Source organism: Dendrobates tinctorius, unplaced genomic scaffold, assembly GCF_039654945.1.
Source record: "Dendrobates tinctorius isolate UK_male_01 unplaced genomic scaffold, ASM3965494v1 ptg000309l, whole genome shotgun sequence".
NCBI classification, from domain to species: domain Eukaryota; kingdom Metazoa; phylum Chordata; class Amphibia; order Anura; family Dendrobatidae; genus Dendrobates; species Dendrobates tinctorius.
Window position 1 is genome coordinate 3,999,330 of NW_027361976.1, and position 23,726 is coordinate 4,023,055.

General features: G+C 46.9%; 1 long non-coding RNA gene across 1 annotated transcript; it reads left to right on the plus strand.

Moving 5' to 3' along the window:
• The first annotated feature begins 219 nt into the window (after positions 1–219).
• Positions 220–22,964, plus strand: LOC141073655 (uncharacterized). The gene is made up of 2 exons (XR_012227032.1): positions 220–285; positions 21,598–22,964. It is a non-coding gene; the product is annotated as an uncharacterized lncRNA (long non-coding RNA).
• Positions 22,965–23,726: the final 762 nt, after the last annotated feature.

Genomic DNA, 23,726 nt, shown 5'->3' on the forward strand with positions numbered 1-23,726 from the left:
AAAAAATGTATAGAACTCGTCTGTGACCTGCAAGCAGCAGATTCGGCATTGGTGGTAGTATATCATTAGTAATAAAAACGAATTTACAGAACAAAAAGAAAAATGCTACTATTTTTTTGTTATTATTTATTAGAAAATAACCAAACTCGAATGATGATGATTCTATGATAAAGAATTGTTGCCGTGTGTTGTGGAAACGGTCGCTGTGTGGTCGCTGTGTGGTCGCTGTGTGGTCGCTGCAGGAAGTGTGTACTGGAGGCAGGAGGACGAAAGTTCTGCTGGTCGGTGAGTGCGAGAATCTTGTATATCAGGGTTCCCCAACTCCAGTCCTCAAGGCCCACCAACAGATCATGTTTTCAGGATTTGCTTAGTATTGCTCAGGTGATAATTGTATCACCTGTACAACACGAGGGAAATCCTGAAAACATGATCTGTTGGTGGGCCTTGAGGACTGGAGTTGGGGAACCCTGCTGTATAGTGTTGGGAGGCTGAACGTAAGCAAATGTTTTTGTTAATAATTAGTTATTGTTATTACCTCAGGTTCTTTAAAGGGGGGTGTCACGGTAGCAGTGACACGGTCCGTGGCCCTGGGCGTCCAGTAAAGATGGATGTTCAATGGGGGGGGGGATGACAGGAAAATGGTAGGAAAAGGGGAATCGTGACACCACCCGTGGTATTCGGCAAGCGTAGCCGACTCTGCAATGCAGATCCTCTGGGACGGTGTTAGGGCAGCAGAGATGGTGAAGCTCTCCACGGGCAGAGCTGTGTTCTAGGGCAGTTGAGCCGGTGATGGGGAATGCGGTGTAAAGCAGGTGAGATGTTAATAACACGAAGGACACAGCGAGGTGCAACTTCAGGGTTTTTACTCACAATTCTTGGGCGCACGGTGACCCGCTTGGTACTGTGTCCTCCGGGGGAGGGGTCCAGCCAACTCCCAGGTAGATTGGTGACACCTTTTCAGGACTCCTCTTTATGTTCACCTTTCTAGGCTGTGTCTCTGCACTGATCTCTCCTTTCCCTCCTGCCCTGCGCCTTCATAAGCCATGTCCCCAAGCCAGCAGCCGCGAACCCTGACGGATGACGTTCTCAGTGTCTCCTTGCTCCTATTTTAGCTGCCTTTTTAGGGAATAGTTGTGGCTGTGGCTGAGGCACCTGAAATTACCTCAGCCTCTGGCTTGCTAGTTAAGCCTTGTTTGTTATTCTCCACTAGGCTTAGGGGCCGGCTCCCTCACTGTGGCCTGGTCCTTCCACGTCTGGATATGGGCCCCACGGGTGGCTTATCGGACTACCCGTGCCCCTAGGACCCCTTCTCTTCCCCTAGAAGCTTCTTTCCTTCTAGATGTTTCTCTCTGACCCTTACTCTCCCTGCGTCAGTCCTGCTCCTCTGCTGTCCTGTCACCAACTGATTGCATCTTTCCAGAATGATCTTTTTACCTCACACTAACTCCTCCCACTAACTGTCACCTCACTGTCACTGATTGGATGTCCTCAATCACCCCACTTCCTTAGCTCCTCCCCTTCTACCTACCTTCCCCCTAACTCCCCAACACCATTTCTTGGCCAGCCTGGGATGAGGTCATCCTCCCCAAGGATACACCCAGATGCCCTGACTGACCTGATTGGTGCTCCCTCCTTTCCTGAGGGTGGGATACCACACCTCTGGATGAGGTGCAGTACCTCTGTGGCGACTGGACCCTCAGGGGCGCCACAAATACAGGCAGCCATCATTATATATAAGATTGTGCTGAAATGAAAAGTCTGCACACTGTCACGATTCCCTTTTGTTTGCTGCACACTGTCATGATTCCCTTGTGTTTGCTAAACACTGTCACAATACCCCTGTGTTCCCTGCACACTATCACAATACCCCTGTGTTCCCTGCACACTGTCACGATTCCCCTGTGTTCCCAATGCAGGAGGGCAGTCACATATGTGAATTCCATACTGGCGGTCACGTGCAGGTGTCTAATCAGCACATAACCACAAATATGGAATCCGCTTATGTACGGGCTCATGACCGCCCACCCTGATGGGGGGGAAAACAGAAGAATTGTGACCCGTGTGCTGATCGCACAGTCACAATTCTGCAATGTGCAGTCATATAGAGTGTCCTGTAGGTATAGTCTGTATTTTCCCCAGGTTATCAAAGCAAGGGGCATAACTGCAATGGTGCAGAGCTGGCAATCACTCACCCGCAGGGTATGGATAAGTGTTCCCCAACTTCAGTCCTCAGGAGCCACCAACAGGTTGTGTTTTCAGGATTTCCTTAGCATTGTACAGCTGATGGAATTATTGCCTATGCAGGTGAGCAGATATCACCTTGGTAATACTAAGGAAATCCTGAAAACATGACCTGTTGGCTTTTGAGCAGGGCTAGTGTCACCACCCGAGCAAATGCCGGGGCCCTGAGCAAGCAGAGGGGCCCACTCACAGTCGGAGATACCTGCACGCTACGGGGCCCGTGAGTCACAGACTTGTGGACTGTAGGAAAAAATAATAATGTTCTATGTTCATATGATGGTATTTCTTTTTTGGCATTACAATTCTGTGTAAAGGGGTTGTCCAGCGAAGACCACACTTTTTACAAAGGTTTCAAAGTGGTTGAAGAAATACAGTATAAAAAAAGTCACTTTAAATGCTTACATCACAGTAGACGCTGGGGGCATATATACATCACAGTAAACAGTGGGGGCATATATACTCACTGGAGGGGCTAGGGTTCGTATACATCACAGGAGATGTTGAGGGCATATACTGTACATCACAGGAGATGCTGGGGGCATATACAATTGTGCTCAAAAGTTTACATATCCTGGCAGAATTTCTGCTTTCTTTGTTTTTTTTCAGAGAATATGAATGATAACGCCAAAACTTTTTGTCCACTTACTATTGTATTTTCTCTTTTTAAATCATAATGATAACCCAAAACATCCAAATGACCCTGAGCAAAAGTCCACATACCCTGGTGATTTTGGCCTGATAACATGCACAGAAATTGACACAAATGGGTTTGAATGGCTACTAAAGGTAACATCCTCACCTGTGACCTGCTTGTAATCAATGTGTGTGCATAAAAGCGGAGTGAGTTTCTGGGATCCAGACAGATGCTTGCATCTTTCATCCTGCCACTGACATTTCTGGATTGTGAGTCATGGGGAAAGCAAAAGAATTGTCAACGGATCTATGGGAAAAGGTAGTTGAAATGTATAAAATAGGAAAGGATACAGAAAGATATCCAAGGAATTGATAATGGCAGTCAGCAGAGTTCAAACTGTGATTTTCAAATGGAAAACCAGGGGCTCTAAAAACAAAACCATGGTCAAATAGACCAACAAAAATTTTGTCCACACCTTCCAGGAAAACTGTTCGGGATGCAAAGAAAAACCCACAAATACATCAGCTGAAATACTGGACTCTCTGAAAACTAGCAGTGTGGCTGTTTCAAGATGCACATTAAGTAGGCACTTGAAGAAAAATGGGCTGCATGGTCAAGTCGCCAGAAGAAAGCCATTACTGCGCAAATGTCACAAAGTATCTCACCTACAATATGCAAAACAGCTCAGAGATAAGCCTCAAAACTTCTGGAACAAAGTAATTTGGAGTGATGAGACCAAAATTTTCCTTTTTGGCCACAACCATAAATGTTACATTTGGAGAGAGGTCAACAAGGCATATGATGAAAGGAACACCATTCCTACTGTAAAGCACAGAGGAGGATCGATGATGTTTTGGGGATGTGTGAGCTACAAAGGTACAGGAAACTTGGTCAAAGTTGAAGGAAAGATAAATGCAGCACGTTATCAGCACATACTGGGGGCAAATTTGCAATCATCAGCCCGGAACCGATGCATGGGACGTACTTGGACGTTCCATCATGACAGCGATCCAAAACACAAGGCCAAGTCGACCTGTCTTTGACTACAGCAGAACAAAGTGAAGGTGTCAAAGTTCCACCCCTCAGGGTGTCTGGGATGTAGTTACTGACTGCTCAGCCGTCCAATCCGGTACAGGGGTGTGGTGAAGCTGTCAGTACTTTGATGGACAGCATGGCCATCCAATCTGGTACAGGGGTGTGCTGAACTGTCAGTGTGTTTATTGACAGCTCAACTAGCCAATCTGTGACTGGGGGACGTCGGCTGTGTCAGGTGGTCACTATCACATGTAATTGCAATGCCTACTTAACTGTGAAGCTTCTACCAGACCACTGCCAGACCTACATTCATCTTGTGAGGTTTGTGCTCTCTTGTACCTTGTGTTTGCTGTTTGCTTGTTCTGTTGCCTGACTTTGGACTTCCTTCTGACCATCCGCCTGTTTTAATCCCTTCAGCTTTGGTTCGTGAACCTCCCGGTACTTTGACCTCGGAACATTACCTGACTACGTCAAACAGAAGGAAGAGACAAAAGCGTACTCTCCTGGCTTCTGACTTTGGACTCCTTGTCCACTCCGACTCACGGCTTGGCTGTGAGAAGTGACTATCGTCACATTATGTCTGGCCGCTACATTTTTTTTGTTCGCCAGTATGGATCCTATTCACACATTTTGTGCCCAGGTGATGAATTTGATGCAGATGACTCAGGATCTGGTGAAGGATTGCCAGAGTCTGGAGTCTTCGCAATATCAGTTGCAGTGTCAGATAAACAACTTGATGAAGACCTCCCATAGCCCCCCCACTGCCTACAGTGGCTGGGATGTCAGTACCCTCTGATGTACAGTTGGTCTCTCCCTGATACATTTTTGGGAGAGAGAGACCAGTTTAGGGTACTCAGGGAGAGCTGTAAGTTATTTTTTACTCTGCGCTCCTGGTCATCAGGGGAGGAGTTCCAGCGGGTGGGAATAATCATGTCCCTACTGCGAGGGGGGCCCTGAGACTTGGGCATTTTATTTATCCCCACAAGCCCCATAACAGTTTTCCCGTTGATGCCTTTTCTGACAGTTTAAGTCTGATATATGATGAACCCGACAGAATCCAGGTCACGTAGGCTAAGATCATGTACCTTGCACAGGGGGGTTGCACAGCTGAGGACTACTGTACTGAGTTCTGGCATTGGTCCACAGAAGTTCTCTGGAACGATGCTGCTCTCAGGTGCCAATTCCAAACAGGCCTTTCCAAGACACTCATGGATGCTCTGGTCCTCGATGACGCCCCTTGTTCTCTGATGGAGGTCATGACTCAGGCCATACGATTGGACCGCAGAATCCATGAGGGACATGGTGAACAGCAGGCCACGTGTACTATTCCCCTGGAGCAGGTCCATTTACTTGAGGTTAGAGTTGCCAGTCTTCGAGTTGCGGAGAGAAGAATGAGACAAGATCTTGGACTTTGTCTATACTGTGGTCTGTCTGGACATTTTCTTAAGAATTGGCCAACTCGTCCTCAAGCTCTCAAACCATCGGGAGAAAGTCTGAGTCTGGGTGATGGCCCAGGAGGTTACCCAGACTCCCAGGTACCTTTTTCTTCCTCTAATAAAGTACTGATAAATTCGATTTCCTTCAAGAACCAAGTGTTCTCAACATTGACGTTCATTGACTGTGGGTCTGCTACTAACTTTATTGATTCAGGACTGGTTCTGAAGTTAAGTTTATGGACAGTTGGATTGAAAGGACGCATTCAAATCATTACTTTTGACAAGACACCGTTAGCTCACAATGTGGTTGAGAGAGCAACGGTGGATTTCACTCTCCAGGTTGGAGGTACTCCACTCTGAATCCATATCCTGTTTTGTGTTGGATAATTTTACCTGCTGGATTGGTACTGGGGTTTCCATGACTGCAGATTCATAATCCAGTTATTTATTGGTGTCAGAAGGAGATTGTGAAATGGAGCCCTGAGTGCTATAAAGAATGTCTAAAAAAAATGTACAAATATGCTCCTCTAGTCTGGAGGGTCTTCCGGGGTACCTGAAAGACTTTGGAGATGTGTTCTTGAAAAAAGAGGCAGAAATACTACCTCCCCATCGTCCCTATGATTGTGCTATTGATCTTATTCCTAGTAGCAAGTTGCCAAAAGCTCGCCTTTACAATTTGTCGGGGCCTGAATGATCCGCCATGAAAGAATGTTAATGAAAGTTTACGGAAGGGTCATATCCATCCTTCCTCCTCCCCTATAGCTGCTAGATTTTTCTTTGTTTTCCAATATTTTTATTGACAAATTTTAAAACCATACAGTAATGACAAAAGTGTTTCACAGCTGGATATTAATAGGAGGGGGGGGACAGGAAAGGGGGAGGGGGATGAGAAAAGGGTAAGGGAGGGGGAAAAACACACAGAGAACTTATGCTTTAACTGGATTTTTCTTTGTTAAAAAGAAAGATGGGGGTCTTCGTCCTTGTCTTGAGTTCCTAGAACTAAACAAGATCACGGTTAAAAATATTTACCCACTTCCACCCATCCCTGACCTACACAATCAGCTTTTGGGGGCCAGGATGTTTTCTAAACTTGATCTTGGAGGGGCTCACAATTTGATGCGCATCCAGAAGGGTGATGAGTGGCAAACGGCATTTTTAACATCTGAGGGTCTTTTTAAAAACCTTGTCATGCCTTTTGCATTATCTAATGCACCTGCTGTGTTTCAATATTTTATGAATATTTTCTCTGATTGCATTGGAAGATTTGTTGTGATTTACCTCAATGACATTTTAATTTTCTCTTCAGACTTGGACACTCACCAGAAACATGTCTGTGTTGTGTTACAGAGGGTAAGGGAGAATTCTGTTTGCTAAATTAGAGAAATGTGTTTATTCTGTGCCAGAAATCTCTTTCTTGGGGTTTATCTTGTCAGCAGAAGGATTTAAGATGGACCCAGGGAAGGTGCAGTCCATAATTATTTGGGTTCAACTTTGTGATCTTAATGCAGCGTTTTCTGGGATTCGCAAACTATTACAGAAAATTTATCAAGGTGCTATCAGGGCTTTTTAAAGATTAAAGGAGTGTTTTATGTCAGCACCCAGTCTGATCCAGCCTGATCTTCAAGGACCTTTCATTGTAGAGGTGGATGCGTCGGAAATCGGGGTGGGGGCAGTCTTATCGCAGGGGCCCAAAACTCTGACTAACCTGCGTCCATGTGCTTTTCTTTCTAAAAAAAAATTTAAAAAATTTCACCGGCAGAGAGAAATTATGATGTGGGTAATCGGGAATTACTTGCTGTCAAATTGGCCTTTTAGGAATGGAGGCATTTTTTGGAGAGGGCGGTTCATCCAGTTACAGTGATCATGGATCACAAGAATTTAGCTTACATTGAATCGGCTAAAAGGTTAACTCCTAGACAGGCCAGATGGTCCTTATTTTTCTCTCGATTTAATTTTTCTATTACATTTAGGCCGGGGTCTAAGAATGTGAAAGCTGATGCTTTATCTCATAGTTTAGATTCCATTTCTCCTCCAGAACCTCCATCCTCCATTATTCCTCAGGGTATTGTGGTGTCTAAGGTAACCCCGGAATTGGAAGAGGAGATTTTTTAAAGTTCAGTCATTGGCTCCTTTCACTTCCTTGGAGTCCAAATTATTTGTGCCTGTGTACCTAAGATTGCGGGTGTTACAGGAATTTCATGATTCTATTTTAAGTGGACATGCTGGGGTTACTGCCACAAGGAAAGCTGTTGCTAGACTTTTTGGGTGGCCGTCCATGCATAATGATATTAAAGATTTTGTATCTGCTTGTGAAGTCTGCGCATGCGCCAAAGTCAGTCATAGCCGGCCAGCTGTGGAATTGGCTCCATTACGTATTAAATTACGTATTCCTGAAAGACCATGGACTCGTGTCCATGGATTTCATTACAGACTTGCCTCTGTCTGATGGGAAGACTGCTATCTGGGTGGTAGTTGATCGATTCAGCAAACAAGTGCATTTTGTTCCTTTGTCAGGATTACCTATGCAGAGACACTCTCCAGGTTGTTTATTTCTCATATTGTAAGGCTACATGGGATCCCTCTGATCATTGTGTCTGATAGGGGAGTACAATTTGTCTCTAAATTTTGGAGAGCTTTTTGCATTGAACTAGGGATTGACTTGACCAATGGTCAGACTGAGACTAAAAATCAATCTTTGGAACAAATTTTAAGGTGCTTTGTGGCAGCGTGACAGGAGGACTGGTCTTCGTTTTTACCTCTAGCTGAGTTTGCTTTTAACAGTCGAGTAAATCAATCTACCGGTACGTCACCATTCTTCTGTAATTATGGTTTTCATTCCCATTTTGGTGAATTTTCTAGGATTAGTTCTGAATGCCCTGGGATGGAGCTCACTGTACAGAAACTTGGGGATGTCTGAAGGGAGGTTCAGAAGAATATTGGGACTGCTTAGATTCGTCAAAAATGAAAGGCCGACAGAAGACGTTCGGTGGGTCCTGTTTTTAAGATTGGGGATAAGGTTTGCTTGTCGTCTAGGAACATTAAACTTAAAGTGCCATCAGTGAAGTTGGGTCTATAGTTTATTGGTCCATATGGGATCCTAGAGGTGGTCAATCCTGTGGAATTTAGATTAACGCTTCCTCCATCCCTAACATATTCCATAAATCCCTATTAAAGGAGTTTGTCCCTTCTGCATTGTCTCCTTCATCCCAGTCTCCTCCGCTTTCAGAAGACGGTGGCCTGGAATATGAGGTTCAGAGGGTTGTGTCTGTAATTCCCTCCAGTACCTCATCCACTGGAGGGGATACGGACCAGAGGAGAGATCCTGTGTCCCTGCTCGAGATGTGAAGGCCGATTGGTTAGTCAGGGCCTTCCATCTAAAATTTCCTGGGAAGCCTGGGGGTCCGGTGGCCTCGCTAGAATAGGGGGGGGGGGGGGGTACTGTCACGGTTCCATCCCTCAGGGTGTCTGGGAAGCAGTTACTGACAGCTCGGCTGTCCAATCTGTTACAGGGCCGTGCTGAAGCTGTCAGTACTTTGATGGACGGCATGGCCATCCAATCTGGTACAGCAGTGTGCTGAGCTGTCAGTGTGTCTGAGAGCTCAACTAGCCAATCTGTGACTGGGAGACGTCAGCTGTCTCAGGTATTCACTATCCCCGGGTAATTGCAAGGCCTACTTAAATGTGCAGCTTCATCTAGACTGTCAGGATCCTGTCAGCGCCGTCGTGCAGCCTCCACTGAGCAGGGACCCACCCGCACTGGAGGGGGGCACGGGGTCAGGTACAGCCGGAAAGTACAGATACACAGGACCTGTGGATGCTGAAGTTTAGCAAGCAGTCACAGGACCTACGGAGAAACGGAGGTCATACACAGAGATATCAGTAAAGTACCAGGGATGAGCCAGAACGGATAGTCAGGGCCAAGCAGAAGTCAAAACCAAAAAGACATAGAAGGTACAAAGCAGAATCCAAAGCATTATCCAGAGAACAGACTGAGTCGTACACAGAGAATCAAGCAACCAGAATACAGCACAAACACACTCAGGGGTCACCACACAATGCCAAGGGCGAAAGTATAACTGACAGATTGGAGTATCTCAGGGCAATAAAAAGCTCTGCCTGAACCAAAGAGAGGCCACAATAATTAACCCCAGTTGTGCAGGTCAAAGCCTGCACTGAGCTCAAGACATTAACCCCTGACGTGCAGGTCAAAACCTGCACTGGGATCATGACAGTACCCCCCTCTCAACGGGTGGCCTCTGGACCCCCAGGCTTCCCCGGGTACTTGGCATGGAAAGCCCAAACCAGGCGATCTGCATGTACAGAGTGAGCAGGAACCCATGAGCGATCCTCCGGTCCATATCCCTTCCAGTGGACCAGGTACTGCAAAGAGCGTCGCACCCGCCGAGAGTCCACAATATGTCCAACCTCATACTCCAAGTGACCCTCCACCAACACTGGAGGAACAACAGACTCAGAGTCCTCCTTGACAGACCCCACGGGTTTCAATAGAGATTTATGGAACACATTGGATATCTTTAAGGAGGCAGGGAGACGCAACCTATATGCCACCGGGTTGACTATCTCCACAATCTCGTACGGACCAATGAACTTTGGTCCTAATTTAGCTGACGGTACCTTCAAGTTGATGTTACGTGTGGAAAGCCAAACCTTCTCCCCCACCTGAAACATGTGTCCCGGGGCCCTCTTTTTGTCAGCAAAATATTTGTACCTCCCCTGGGCCCGAGAGATATTATGCTGGACTTCAGCCCAGAGGTTTTTTAACCATTGGACAGACCCCTCTGCCCCTGGACAACCGGAATCCACCCATGAAAACTCCCCAAAATGAGGATTAAACCCATAATTGATTAGGAATGGGGACATGTTGGTGGACTGACTCACCCGGTTGTTAAAAGCGAATTCCGCCAACGGTAATGTGACGAGTCGTTTTCCTTTTTAGAGTGGACCCTCTGGGCCGTGGCACCCACCCACCTAGGGCGAGCTGACCTAGTGAGAACCCACCCCCTGTACAGGGAGTGTCAGGGGCAAGACCAAGGGGGTGAGCCACCACGGCAGCTGGACCAGACGGCCGGCTCAAGGAGACACTATTGAGTGTCTGACAACAGGACGGACAGGATACCAAACATAAAGCGAAGTCACACAGTTTCTTTCTCAAATGTGGATTCACACTTTATTCAGGTGCAAGGCATAACAGGGAATCAGGTGCAGGGCACAAACAGTGAAACACGGCAGGATGCGTGCAAGGGCACACCAAATGTTCCAGGCATAACACGTGCACGAAAACATACCAGGGTCCAGGACAGGATACGTGATAGGGATCACACACGAGTTCCTAGAAGGGATGCATGCTAGGACACGCCAGGATTCAAGACATGGTGCGATGGCATCGGACTCCGGACTACTGGCAACGACCGACAGGGTCCAGACATCAGGCTGCGGACATCAGCTCCGGACATCAGGCCGCAGTCATCTGGTTCCGGACCTCTGGCAACGGTTGGCAGGTTTCGGGAATCCGGCAGGCAAGCCAAGGTTCAAGGCAGGGTGCGTGCTTGGAGACACGCCAGGGTTCAAGGCAGGGTGCGTGCTTGGAGACATGCCAGGGTTCAAGGCAGGGTGCGTGCTTGGAGACACGCCAGGGTTCAAGGCAGGGTGCGTGCTTGGAGACACGCCAGGATCAGGTTCCCAGGACGGAGGCCTGTGCATGCCAAGGGGCATGCCAGGGTTCAAGGCAGGGTGCATGCTTGGAGACACGCCAAAGCACAAGGTAAGACAGAGTGCGTGTGTAGAGACACGCCAAGGCACAAGATACTAGACAGAGTCCTGCACGTGCAAAGGGGCACGCCAGGGTCAGGCGAGGCAGAGTCCTGCGCGTGCAGAGAGGCACGACAGGGTCAGGGTTCCAGGACAGGGTTAGGGCCTGTGCGTGCAAGAGGGCACGACAGGGGACATGGCAAAGCCTGCGCGTACTTTTAAAGAAGCACAGGGAGGTATGCCATTGGCAGGCGAGGCCTGCGTGTGCTATAGAGAGCACAGTGCAGAAACAGCGTGAGGTGCAAGGGAGCACAGAGAGCACGGCTGGGGCACTGGCTAGCTGATTGGGCTGCGGCACTGACAGACGGGCAAGACTCCAGCGAACCCGACTGAGGCATGGCAGGCGACACAGCTGTCACTGACCGACGAGCAGGCGGGCACGGCTAGGGCAGGCACGGCTGAGGCACAAACAGGAGGCTAGGAAGGCCAGGCGCATGCAAAGAGCATACGAAGAAACAGAGCAAGGGAAGACAAGACGAGAAACAAGGCAGGGCTTAAGCAGAGTACAGAACCAGGAACGGAAGCATAGGCAGAAACACGGAATCAGGTCAGAGCAAGAACAGAGCTAGCAGCGGAGCGTAGGCCGAAGCCCAGAGCCGGGCCAAGGGAGAACCTTGGGACTAGCCTAGAAACGTGCAAGAGAGCATAATAGGAAAGAGTTTAGCAGCGGAGCGTAGACTGAAGCCCAGAGCCGGGCCAAGGAGAGCCTTGGGACTAGACATGGAAAAGAGCACAAAAGGAAAGAAAGAAGGGATGGTGCATGTGCCAGGGAGCACTACAGGAGAGAGCGAGGCAGAGCAAGCAAAGACTGAGACCATAGGGAGGTACAAGGCAGAGTATAGCGAAGGCAAGAGATGAAACAAGGCATAGCGAAAACAGGCAAGGCAGAGAATAACAGAAGGACTACAAGTCCAAGCAGGACAAGGACGAACATGGCACAACGGACAAACATAAGACAAGGCACGGGACAAGAGACGGACTACGAGCACGGAGCGTGTGCAGAGACGCACGACAGAGCAGAGTGCAAGGGCACAGAATAGAGGGAGCGCCCCACAGGCAAAGCAGCCATGCCGGAACGGAACACAATACTCAGGCCCTGAGCATAGTAAGGGGCGGTCTAATATAGGGCATAGCACCTCCTCTTCCGGGTCAGGACCAGAGGAGAACTTCCTAGTTCAGATGCTCCAGGATCACAGAGCGCAGACACATGATCAGGGTTTCAGACATGGCGAGATGATCACAGAACCAGACAGTGCAGGATCCTAGGAAAGGTCACATGATCAGAGTTTCAGACATGACGAGATGATTCCAGAACCAGACAGTGCAGGATCTTAGGAAACATCACATGATCAAGGTTTCAGACATGATGAGATGATTGCAGAACCAGACAGTGCAGAATCCTATGAAAGGTCACATGATCAGATTTTCAGACCTGACGAGATGATTGCAGAACCAGACAGTGCAGGATCTTAGGAAACGTCACATGATCAAGGTTTCTAGACATGACGAGAAGATCACAGAAGGCAAAGCAGAAACGCAGGCATCTTGCAGCTCAGCAGACATGAGGTGAGTGTGCACACTGCTCTAGGGAACATGAGGCAAAACAGACATGGCGAGCATGACATGCATCACACCAATCCTCCTGTCTGGCGGAGGTCAGACACCTGAGAATTTGTTCCAGGGACTGATTGGTGATTTCCTTCTGAACATTACTCTCTGGATGATATGCCGACGAGAAGGAGAGTGAGATGCCCAATTTCATACAGAATGCCCTCCAAAATCTGGCCACAAACTGCACACCTCTGTCAGACACCACATTCAGGGGTACCCCATGCAATCGGACCACATGCTGCACGAACAACCTTGACAATGTTTCTGCTGAGGGTCGTGCTGCCAAGGGAATGAAATGGGCCTGTTTTGAAAACCTATCCACCACCACCCAGATCATGGTATTGCCCCTGGAAGGTGGAAGACCGGTAATAAAATCCATGGAGAGATGAGTCCATGGCCTATCAGGAACCGGTAAAGGTATGAGTTCCCCAGCCGGCCGGTTATGCAAGCTTTTGGAATGGGCACAAACTCCACAAGCAGCAATGAATTTCTTGACATCGGACCCCAGTGAAGGCCACCAAAAAATCCTGGTTACCGCCTCTCTAGTGGCCGTGATACCGGGATGAGCACTCAACCTAGACTCATGAAACTCCTGCAGAAGTCTAGGCCGCAATAAATCCAGAACAAACAATTTATCCCCTGGCCTGGTCGTCGGAGCTAGGAACTGAGCCCTTAAAATTTCTTGTTCCAACTCTGATGAGACCCCCGCCACTACCACCCCTGGGGGAAGAATGGAGGATGACGGCTCGGGGGGGAGACACTGGGTCGAAACTTCTGGACAGGGCATCCGCTTTAACATTTTTGGACCCTGGTCGAAAAGTAATGGAGAATTGAAAGCGTGAAAAAAAAAGTGACCAACGGGCTTGTCTAGGAGTAAGCCTCTTAGCATATTCAAGGTATGCCAAATTTTTGTGATCCGTGATAAGTGATAGGGTGAGCCGCCCCTTCCAAAAAGTGCCTCCATTCTTCGAATGCCAGCTTGACTGCAAGAAGTTCTCTATTGCCTACATCATAATTTCTCTCAGCGGATGAGAACTTCTTGGAGAAGAAGGCACAGGGTTTAATATTAGTAAGGGTGGCCGGACCTTGGAACAACACTGCCTCCACCCCTTCTTCAGAAGCATCCACCTCCACAATAAATGGTTTGGACGGGTCTGGCTGGAACAACACCGGGGCGGACATGAAACATTTCTTAAGAGCTGAGAAGGACTCCTTAGCGAGTTCCAACCAATTTTTTACATCAGCCACCTTCTGGGTAAGATCTGTGAGTGGTTTAACCACTTGAAAGAAACCTTTAATGAATCTCCGGTAATATTTTGCAAATCCCAAAAAGCACTGGAGCCCCTTGAGATCATGAGGCTGAACCCAGTCTGCGATCGCCAGCACCTTCTTAGGGTCCATACGAAACCCCTGACAAGATACAATCAGCCCCAAAAAAGACAGTTCCTGTACAAAAAACGAACATTTTTCCAATTTAGCAAACAGGTGGTTCTCCCTGAATCTCTGGAGAACTGTCTGTAGATGTTGTAAGTGAGACTGACTGTCCGGGGAATACACCAAAATGTCATCCAAATAAATGACAATAAAACGGCCTATCAGGTCAGAAAACACAACATTGATAAAGTTCTGGAAAATAGCGGGGGCATTAGTTAACCCAAAGGGCATAACCAGGTTTTCAAAGAGTCCCTGAGATGTGAGGAGCGCAGTTTTCCACTCGTCCCCTTCCCGAACCCTTATCAGGTTGTAGACCCCCCGGAGATCTAATTTGGAGAACCATTGGGCCCCAGATAACTGGTTACATAGGTCTGGGATGAGGGGAAGTGGATAAGTGTTCCTAACCGATATCTTGTTAAGTTTCCGAAAGTCGAGGCACGGCCGCAAACCACCATCTTTCTTCTTCATAAAGAAGAATCCTGCTGCCATGGGTGACACAGAAGGCCTGATATGCCCTTTGCGGAGACTCTCAGCTATGTACTCCTTCATGGCTTGGCGCTCAGGCCCGGACAAATTGAGCAATCGAGCCTTAGGTAACTTGGCCCCAGGTACTAACTCAATGGCACAATCGTATGGTCTATGTGGTGGCAGCGCCTCAGTCTCACTTTCGGAAAACACGTCTTCGAAATCCTTCAAGTACTCCGGAATACCTTCCAGACCGACAGACGACACAGATACGGATTTAACAGAGTTAACAAAAGGCGCCAGGTTACAACACTTATCTTTTCATCCCCATTGAGTGATCTCCCCCGTCACCCAATCAATGGTAGGATTATGGCGTTGTAGCCAAGGCATCCCCAGTACCAGTCCTGCAGGCAAGTTATCTAACACAAGACAAGTTAATTTTTCCACATGAGTGGAACCCACTTTCAGCGAAAAAAGTTCAGACCTGAAACAGATACCGTCCCGGGTAAGAGAAGACGAGTTAATTGCCACAAGTTTAACAGGATCCTGAAGCCTGACTGTTATGATTGAGTCACCGTAGGAGGCAAAAACAGAAATGCTAGCTAAGTCCAGAAAACCAGAGAGGTTGGCAACTATCGGATTGGAGACCCCTGATCCTATCCACAACAACTAACAGTAGCCGTGAGGGGTTCCTACGATGCCCTAGACCCCTCGGTCACAGCCGGAGAATTAAATAGGCCTAAAGAAAGAAAGGGGAAATCTAAACTGCCCCAGAGCAGACCCCAAAGCAAAAGGCAGCCCCCAACATATAAAGACGGTGAAGCAAGATGAAAACACTAACACAGACAGAAAGATAGACTGAGCAAAGACGGGGCCCAAGTTAACTAGATAGGAAAGGACAGGAAGGCTGCTGTCTGCAATCCGTGAAAAACCCTATGAAAATAAGAGCCTGACAGTGAAAAAGGCCCTGAAGACGCTAGGCTTCAAAAAAGCTATGTCAGTACTCAGGAATATTCTGAAGACAGAGCAGCCGGCAAAAGGAGATTCAGCTCACCCAGCAGGGAATGGCAGAATCCAGAAAAGCAAGGAAAACAAAAACAAAACACTAATGCTAACAGGCAAAGCAGAAAACTTAGCTTTAGAGGAGCAGGAATCAGATTGGTGTCCTAGAAGTCCACAGAGAAATCACCCACAGGGCAGAAGGGCGTCGGCAGCCTTATATCCAGTCCGTGACTCCACTCAGCCAGTCATCCTCATTAGGCTCAGGTGCCTGATAATCAGGCTCATTACCTTCCTTTACCAGAATAGGGAATTCACCAGACCTCAGTGACAAAGGGGAAAATGAACTCACAACACCTGACTGTCCCTATCTTATTAAGAGTCATAAACCGGGCATCAATCAGGTTAACAGCAGAGCCACAGTCAACAAAGGCGGTAGTCTGAACAGGACCATCACCAAGTTCCAGTTCCACCCGAAGCACAATTTTTGCAAGTGAGGAAAAAGGTACCTGAAGGTCTGGGTAGCCTCCTCGACTACTACCCAGACCTAGTCGTTTCCTGCCACCTTGGAGGATGACGGACAGGAGGGGCAGTCTTCTTCCAATGTCCAGATTCCCCACAATAGAAGCACAACTGCTTCTCCCGGCGGCGTCTTCTTTCCTTCTCATCACAGGTGACAGCGCTCACCTCCATAGCCACTGGAGGAGTCCGGGTCTCAACTCCACTGGAGAATAATGATGTTTCAAGCTGCATAACACCTCTTGCCCGCAGTCTGCGATCCATGCGAACCGCTTGGGTCATGGCATCCTCCAGGGAGTCAGGTGGAGGATGGAGTGCCAGGGCATCCTTCAGACGTTCACACAGGCCTCTACGGAACAGCCCCCAAAGGGCGGCATCACTCCAAGAAACCTCAGCTGCCCAACGCCTAAATTCAGAACAGAACCACTCGGCCGAGTGCTCCCCCTGACAGACACTCATCACCTTCTCCTCAGCCAAACGCACGCTATCTGGCTCATCGTAAATAAGCCCTAAGGCCTCAAAAAACGCATCCACAGACATTCTCTCTGGGGCAGAAGAGGAAAGAGAAAATACCCAGGCTTATGGGGACCCCCTAAGGAGGGACATAACTACCCCCACCCTCTGTTTCTCATCCCCAGAGGAGCGGGGTCTCAAGGAGAAAAAGAGCGTACAGCCCTCTTTAAACGCTCTAAATTCATTTTTGTCATCAGCAAAGGTATCTGGTAACTTAACCGGGGATTCGGGTGGAACTAAAAAGACATCTCTATTCCCCACCTGCTGAAAGCCTGCGGAAAGCACCCCCCGAACCGAGTCCGCAACCTCCCGTTGGGACTGGGCCAGAGCTTGGTGTTCCAAACTTAGCTTCTGCAGCGACTGAGTCAAGCATTTCACCTGCTCAGATAAGGCATGCATTGGGTCCATGCTGCAGAAGTGAGGAGAGAAAAAAAAAAGTTCACGGTCAGTTATAATGTCAGGATCCTGTCAGCGCCGGCGTGCAGCCTCCGCTGAGCAGGGACTCACCCGCACTGGAGGGGGGCCCGGGGTCAGGTACAGCCGGAAAGTACAGATACACAGGACCTGTGGAAATTTAGCAGGCAGTCACAGGACCTATGGTCATGTGACTGCAAGGGGGCGGGGCTTAGCATCCTGCTTTCAGAGATGGCAGGACACTATACAGAAATACTCAGAGTCAGGCAAAACGGAGGTCATACACGGAGATATCAGTAAAGTACCAGGGATGAGACAGAACGGATAGTCAGGGCCAAGCAGAAGTCAAAACCAAACAGACATAGAAGGTACCAAGCAGAATGCAAAGCAATATCCAGAGAACAGACCGAGTCGTTCACAGAGAATCAAGCAACCAGAATACAGCACAAACACACTCAGGGGTCACCACACAATGCAAAGGGCGAAAGTATAACTGACAGGGATTGGAGTATCTCAGGGCAATAAAAAGCTCTGCCTGAACCAAAGAGAGGCCACAATAATTAACCCCAGGTGTGCAGGTCAAAGCCTGCACTGAGCTCAAGACATTAACCCCTGACGTGCAGGTCAAAACCTGCACTGGGATCATGACACAGACCACTGCCAGACGTACATTCATCTTGTGAGGTTTGTGCTCTGTGCTCTCTTGTGCCTTGTGTTCTGTTTGTTTGATCTGTTGCTTGACTTTGGACTTCGTTCTGACCATCCGCCTGTTTAACCCCTGTTTTACTGGTACTCTGACCTTGGAACGTTACCTGACTACACTTTTGTCTTTTCCTTCTGTTTATGACGTTCCCTCCTGGCTTCTGACCTTGAACTCCTTGACCTCTCCGACTCACGGCTTGGCCGTGAGAAGTGACTAGCGTCACAGAAGATTCTGGAGTGGCCATCTCAGTCTCCTGACTTTAATATCATTGAGCAACTCTGGGGAGATCTCAAGCATGCAGTTCATGCTAGACTGCCCAGGAATTTTCAGGAACTGGAGGCTTTTTGCCAAGGTGAGTGTTCATGTCACGATTATCACTTTGTTTCTGTCTTTTTGTTACTTTGTGTCGGGGCTGTCAGTCTGTGCTGAAATCACTTGTGTTCATTTTCCTGAATCAGGTTTCTACTTAAGCATGCTAGTTCCTCCCCCAGTGTCAAGTTCATGATCCTTGTCTCTGCCACCTTGACCCTGTCCAGTTCCTCATAGAAGCGTCAAAAAGGCATCCACCGAAAAACGTTCAGGAGCAAGAGAGGGTAGGGAAAATGCCCAGGTCTGAGGACCCCCCCACAAAATTGACATTATAATTTCCAACCGCTGTGACTTATTCCCTGATTACTGGAGGTGCAAGGTAAACAATAATTTTCAACTCTCTCTAAAAATTCTGAACTGGTCCTTTCTCCTGAAAATTTGTCAGGGAGTGCAATAGCAGGTTCAGGGGGCTGAACGAGATGTCAGATGGTACAGAAGTCATAACAACAGTCTGAGGACAGGGATTCTGAGGGGCAGTAAGGGTACAAAAAACTGGCCCTGTAACTGAGCATGAGAGGAAGCCAGTTTGTGTTGTTCCAAGGCCAAATCTTGGACTGAGTCAGATTCGCAACCTGATCACACAAACTATGTAATGGATCCATAGGTGGAAAACTGAAAAAAATGTTAACAGCCATTCATAATGCGAGTCACAGCAGTAAATATATATAATACTTGCTGTAAGTATTGGGAGGTCAAACAATCCAAGGTCAGGTCTAGGAAATGGCGCAATATGACAAAGGGAAGACGAGACGAAGTCCAATACACAAGCCAAGGTCAGGAAAGCCAGAGAGACAAAACAGTTTACAGGGAGCATGCACAAGCAAAGTCAGGTCACAAACAAAGGGTCTGAGCCCAGTAAGAGAATAAAGTCAGACACAGAGTGCAGAGGGATCAGTGTTCCACAGACAACAGCAAGTGTACAGTTGAAACTGGGGGGAGGAACTAGCATGGTTAAGTAGAAGCCTGATTAAGGAAAATGAACACAGGTGATTACAGCACAGACTGACAGCCTCGACACAAACTAACAAAAAGATAGAAACAGAATGGAAATCATGACAGGGCAGCTTTAACACCTGAGAAAATAAAGAACCTTATCCACAACTACCACAAAAGACTTCAAGCTGTCATTTATGTTAGAGGGGGACAATACACGGTACTAAAAAATGGGGTATGTAAACTTTTTATCAGGGTCATTTGGATGTTTTGGGTTGTCATGATTTAAAAAGAGAAAACACAATAGTTTGGGTGAAGCCATTTATTGCCAACCACTAACCATGAGTGGAGAAAAAGTTTTGATGTTATCATTCATATTCTCGAAAAAAAAGCCAAGAAAGCAAAAATTCTGCCTGGGTATGTACACTTTTGAGCACAACTGTACATCACAGGAGATGCTGGGGGTGTATACATCACAGGAGGGATTGTGGAATATACATTGCAGTAGCGGCTGGGGGCATATATACATCACACTAGACTCTGGGGGCATATACAGAACAGTAGGGGCATATATATCACAGGAGACCCTGGGTACATATACATCACAGGAAGGGCCGGGGCAAATGCATCAAAGGAGGAGCTGGGGCTGCCCCTGCTTTTATCGTTGGTGGAACTGGAGCATGGAGAGCACTGACTCCACCTACAAAGTATATGTCACGGGTTTACTGTGACAGAGAGGAGCCAGAAGTTCACAGCATCTGATTTCTCCTACTCCTGACCTCGTTAGAAGCACTTCAGTCATATTAAACTGTGTAAATTTCTTCAGGCAATGCAGGGGTTAATCTGCTCTGCTGATTGCTCCTGGAGGGTTAAGGCTCTCAGCTGTGCACTGTTAGCCACTCCCATCTCCTATATAAACTGGTTCCTGGCTAGCACTCATTATCAGAGGAAACTTAAGCTGCCTGGCTGGAGGTTGTTGGAGAAGGCGTTTGGTGGATTTATCTGTGACTGTTGCTGGGTTTTGAGTGTGTGATAATTCACTTTCTTCTCCTACCTTGGTTTAACCCCATCCTCCACTCCACTGTGCATTCCTCTGTTACATGTGTGAATATATTTGTATGTTTGGTATTTTTTGCTTAACCCTGTTCGTATTACTTTGTTAGTCTGGTTGGTGTACTACAATACACTACTAATTCCCTCTTCACTGTGTGGGGGAAGGTTACAGACCAAAGGGAGGATTCAGGAGCTAAGGAAAGGTACGTGGCCCCAGTGTTTTCACCATCAGAAGTAATCCGGGGAGCAGGGTGAGCTAGGGCACCCCTAGCATTAAGCACAGGGAAATAGCCCCTGGGCCCTGGACACCCAACAACAGAGTCATGACAGTATGTCCTCAATGTTAATAATTGGTCTGCACTCAAAATAAAATGGAGGAGTGGGGGTTGTAGTCCTGGTATATATAAAGAAATATTCACCACACTCTCAAAGTTGATATATTCAAGATACTTTATTGATTAGTAAGCATCAAGGAAGCATGAACCAGTTAAAATACAGTTATTTTAGATATACTGCGACCTTGTGATAAAGACCCAGGACGGGTCGAAACGTCTTCTTTATTTTGCTGTTAATCTGTTTTCAACTGGTTCATGTTTCTTTGATGTGTACAAATCAATAAAGTATCTTGAATATATCAACTTTGAGAGTGCAGTAGATATTCCAATCTACAAAGTATGTCCTGATACTGGCATGTGTCAGGACGTAATCATTTATTACACACAGGATTTAGAAGAACACTACATGCGCGTGGTCGGAGTGTCAGGAACGTATTTCCGGCTGCCGGTCTGAACACTTAGGTCTCCCAATAATCTGCCCAGGGGCCAGAGAAAATTATGTCCCAGGCTGTTTACGGCCCGTGGGCCTTAGGTTCCCCACGCCTGCCATAAATTAGTGAAAAGCCTGCTCAGTCAGTGATTGACGTCAGTGGTAACCTGGTTAAAATAGCCGTGATGGGGAATTGAGGAGGGTAAGTATTGCTTCTTTATTTTTTCAAACCACTCTTAAGCCTTTGAAAAAAGTGCTTACATCCGCTTAGGATGAATCCATATGTGGGTGTATCACGTCTCAGCAGGAACCGCAATAATCACCTTGGGTCTCCTGACCTGAAATTGACAGCCTTACATATACCTATGAGGCTGTCACGTACCGGGCCATAGACCCGTGGTCTGTGCTCAGACTGTGATACATGACCATCTGAATTTGGCCTGTGTTTCCTTGATTTATTTTTTTTCTTTTTTTTTTATTTTATATCTTGCCTGAAGAGTCTTGTAGAATCAGCTGTTAAAGGGCAATGTAGACCTCAAACTCATGATAAATAAATCTGTAAATTATTGTTGCTAAATGTCTAATGTAATATTTCCAGGCCTGAATGTATTATTCTGCCATTGACCATTTCTGTTTCTGCACAGTACCATGAAATGCAAATAGAATACTAGCTGGACCATAAATTCCACTGTTTGTTCAATGGAAGGAACCCATCTTCAGAACGAACAACCAGAATGTCACTTTGCAATAAAATTAAAAAACAAACTTGGAAGATCAGAAGTCAAGGTACCAAAGAGTGAAAATGGGGAAGAAATCTTCTTGCTCCTATGCCGCCACCTAAGAATTCCCCCAGAGAAGATAAGACTGATTTGTAAAGGAAAGGTAGTAACAAAGGACAATATATCTTCTTTTATGGCCAACGGAGCAGTGTTTCAGGCATTTGGAGAAGTAGCTGAAGATGAAACTGGCTTGGATGTCAGAGACATTGAGGTGCTGATGGATCAATTATCAGTGGAGAGGAACGTGGCAGTAAAAGCTTTAAGGAAGATCAGTGATCTCATTGATGCCATCCTATATGTCTCCGATAATATGTAGGAACTCATGTAATAGCTTGTAAATAAACAATCCTTATATTAGTAACACAGTCTCTCCTTATTACTCTTGTTAGCATTCATTGTCATATGTTGGCTCAGAATTCTCTTCATGAAGTTCCTTAGCTCTTTACAGCTCTCAATATTACTGGGATGAAGTGGGTACACACAACCACTGATAATCCACAACCAGTGATGGCCTGTATCGTATGAGCCTGACCATCACCTTCCTTAAAGTAGTAGCAGTGGTTAAAGGAACTCTCTGGTACAACATCCTCAGTAGTGGCAAAAGCCCCCAGCACACTAGGCTTGTTACAGCAGGCCTTTCTTCAAGTGGCCCTCCTACATTTACATGGTTGTCACAGCAGTACAGACCTCTACAATACCTTAAATAATAGCAGAAAGACCACCTCCAGTACAACAACCAAACCTGCCTAATACTCCTCTACATGTATTGAAGTCCCTTTCTTGGGTTGCTTGCAACCAAGATGTCACAAAGAGCTTGCCAACTTCTGTGTATCCAAGTGAGAGCCATTTGCCGTTTCTGAATGGGTCTTCTTGGGGGTAAAATGACTGTGTTTGGCTGCCCATGCAACCATATCAGACAGCACTCATCTTGCTTTAAATATGTCCCCTCCTGCAGGTAAACATACTTAATAGGAAACTTTTTGGGATCCAAAAGAGCTGGGCTGCCTAGCAATACTCCTTAGAAACCCCACTTTCTGGTGGGATGTGTAGAGAGCAGCATCCTGGTTCATGCGCCTGTACCAAGATTTATGCAAATTAACCTCTGCTATGGTACTGTTACCACTACTGGTTTTTTGTTTTTTGCTCATTGTCCTCTTTTTTCATTCCTGTTGAGAGATTCTTTTGGAAATTGTATCTTGAAATCTATAAATAAATATTGATATTTTATTTCATGTTTGCCTATGCCTCTTCATCCCCTGTTTTTTCACTGGGGTGGGTGTAAGAATAAACAAAGACAACACCCTATTATCATGAACATAGATAATGGGATTATAGAATAACTATAAAAATGCTCAAAAGCTAATCTTTTGGACACATTACCTCCGCGAGGTCCAAGCAGGGCTGGTTTTAGGCAAAGTGTGGCCCTAGGCAAAGTTTAAAATGGGGCCCCAAATGCTAACATATTGCACATCACACAGAAGCATTTCTGTTGTATTTACATGCGCTGAGTTCAGGCCACTAAATGAGTGTGATCGACAATATTGAAGTCGTTCAACACTTGTTTTCCGGCCTCTTTCCACCGTCTGAGAAAGAATGATGAGGACAGAACGATCACTAATGGATCACTAACAGATCACCATACAGTATCATGTTATCAGCAGCAAATCTACAGTTTACACCCATAGTCCTCCATATAATATAATGTCCCTCATAGTCCACCATATAGTATAATACACTACTCAGTCCTCCGTATAGTATAATACACTCCCCATAGTGCTCCATATAGTATAATGCACCGCCATAGTCATCCATGTAGAACAATTCACTTCCCATAGTATAATGCACCCCATAGTTTTTCATATAATGTATTCCCCATAGTCCTTGATGCAGTATAATGCAGCCCGCATATAGTATAATGCAGCCACCCCATAGAGCATAATGCAGTCACCCCACAGAGTATAATGCAGCCCCGCCATACAATATAATATAACACC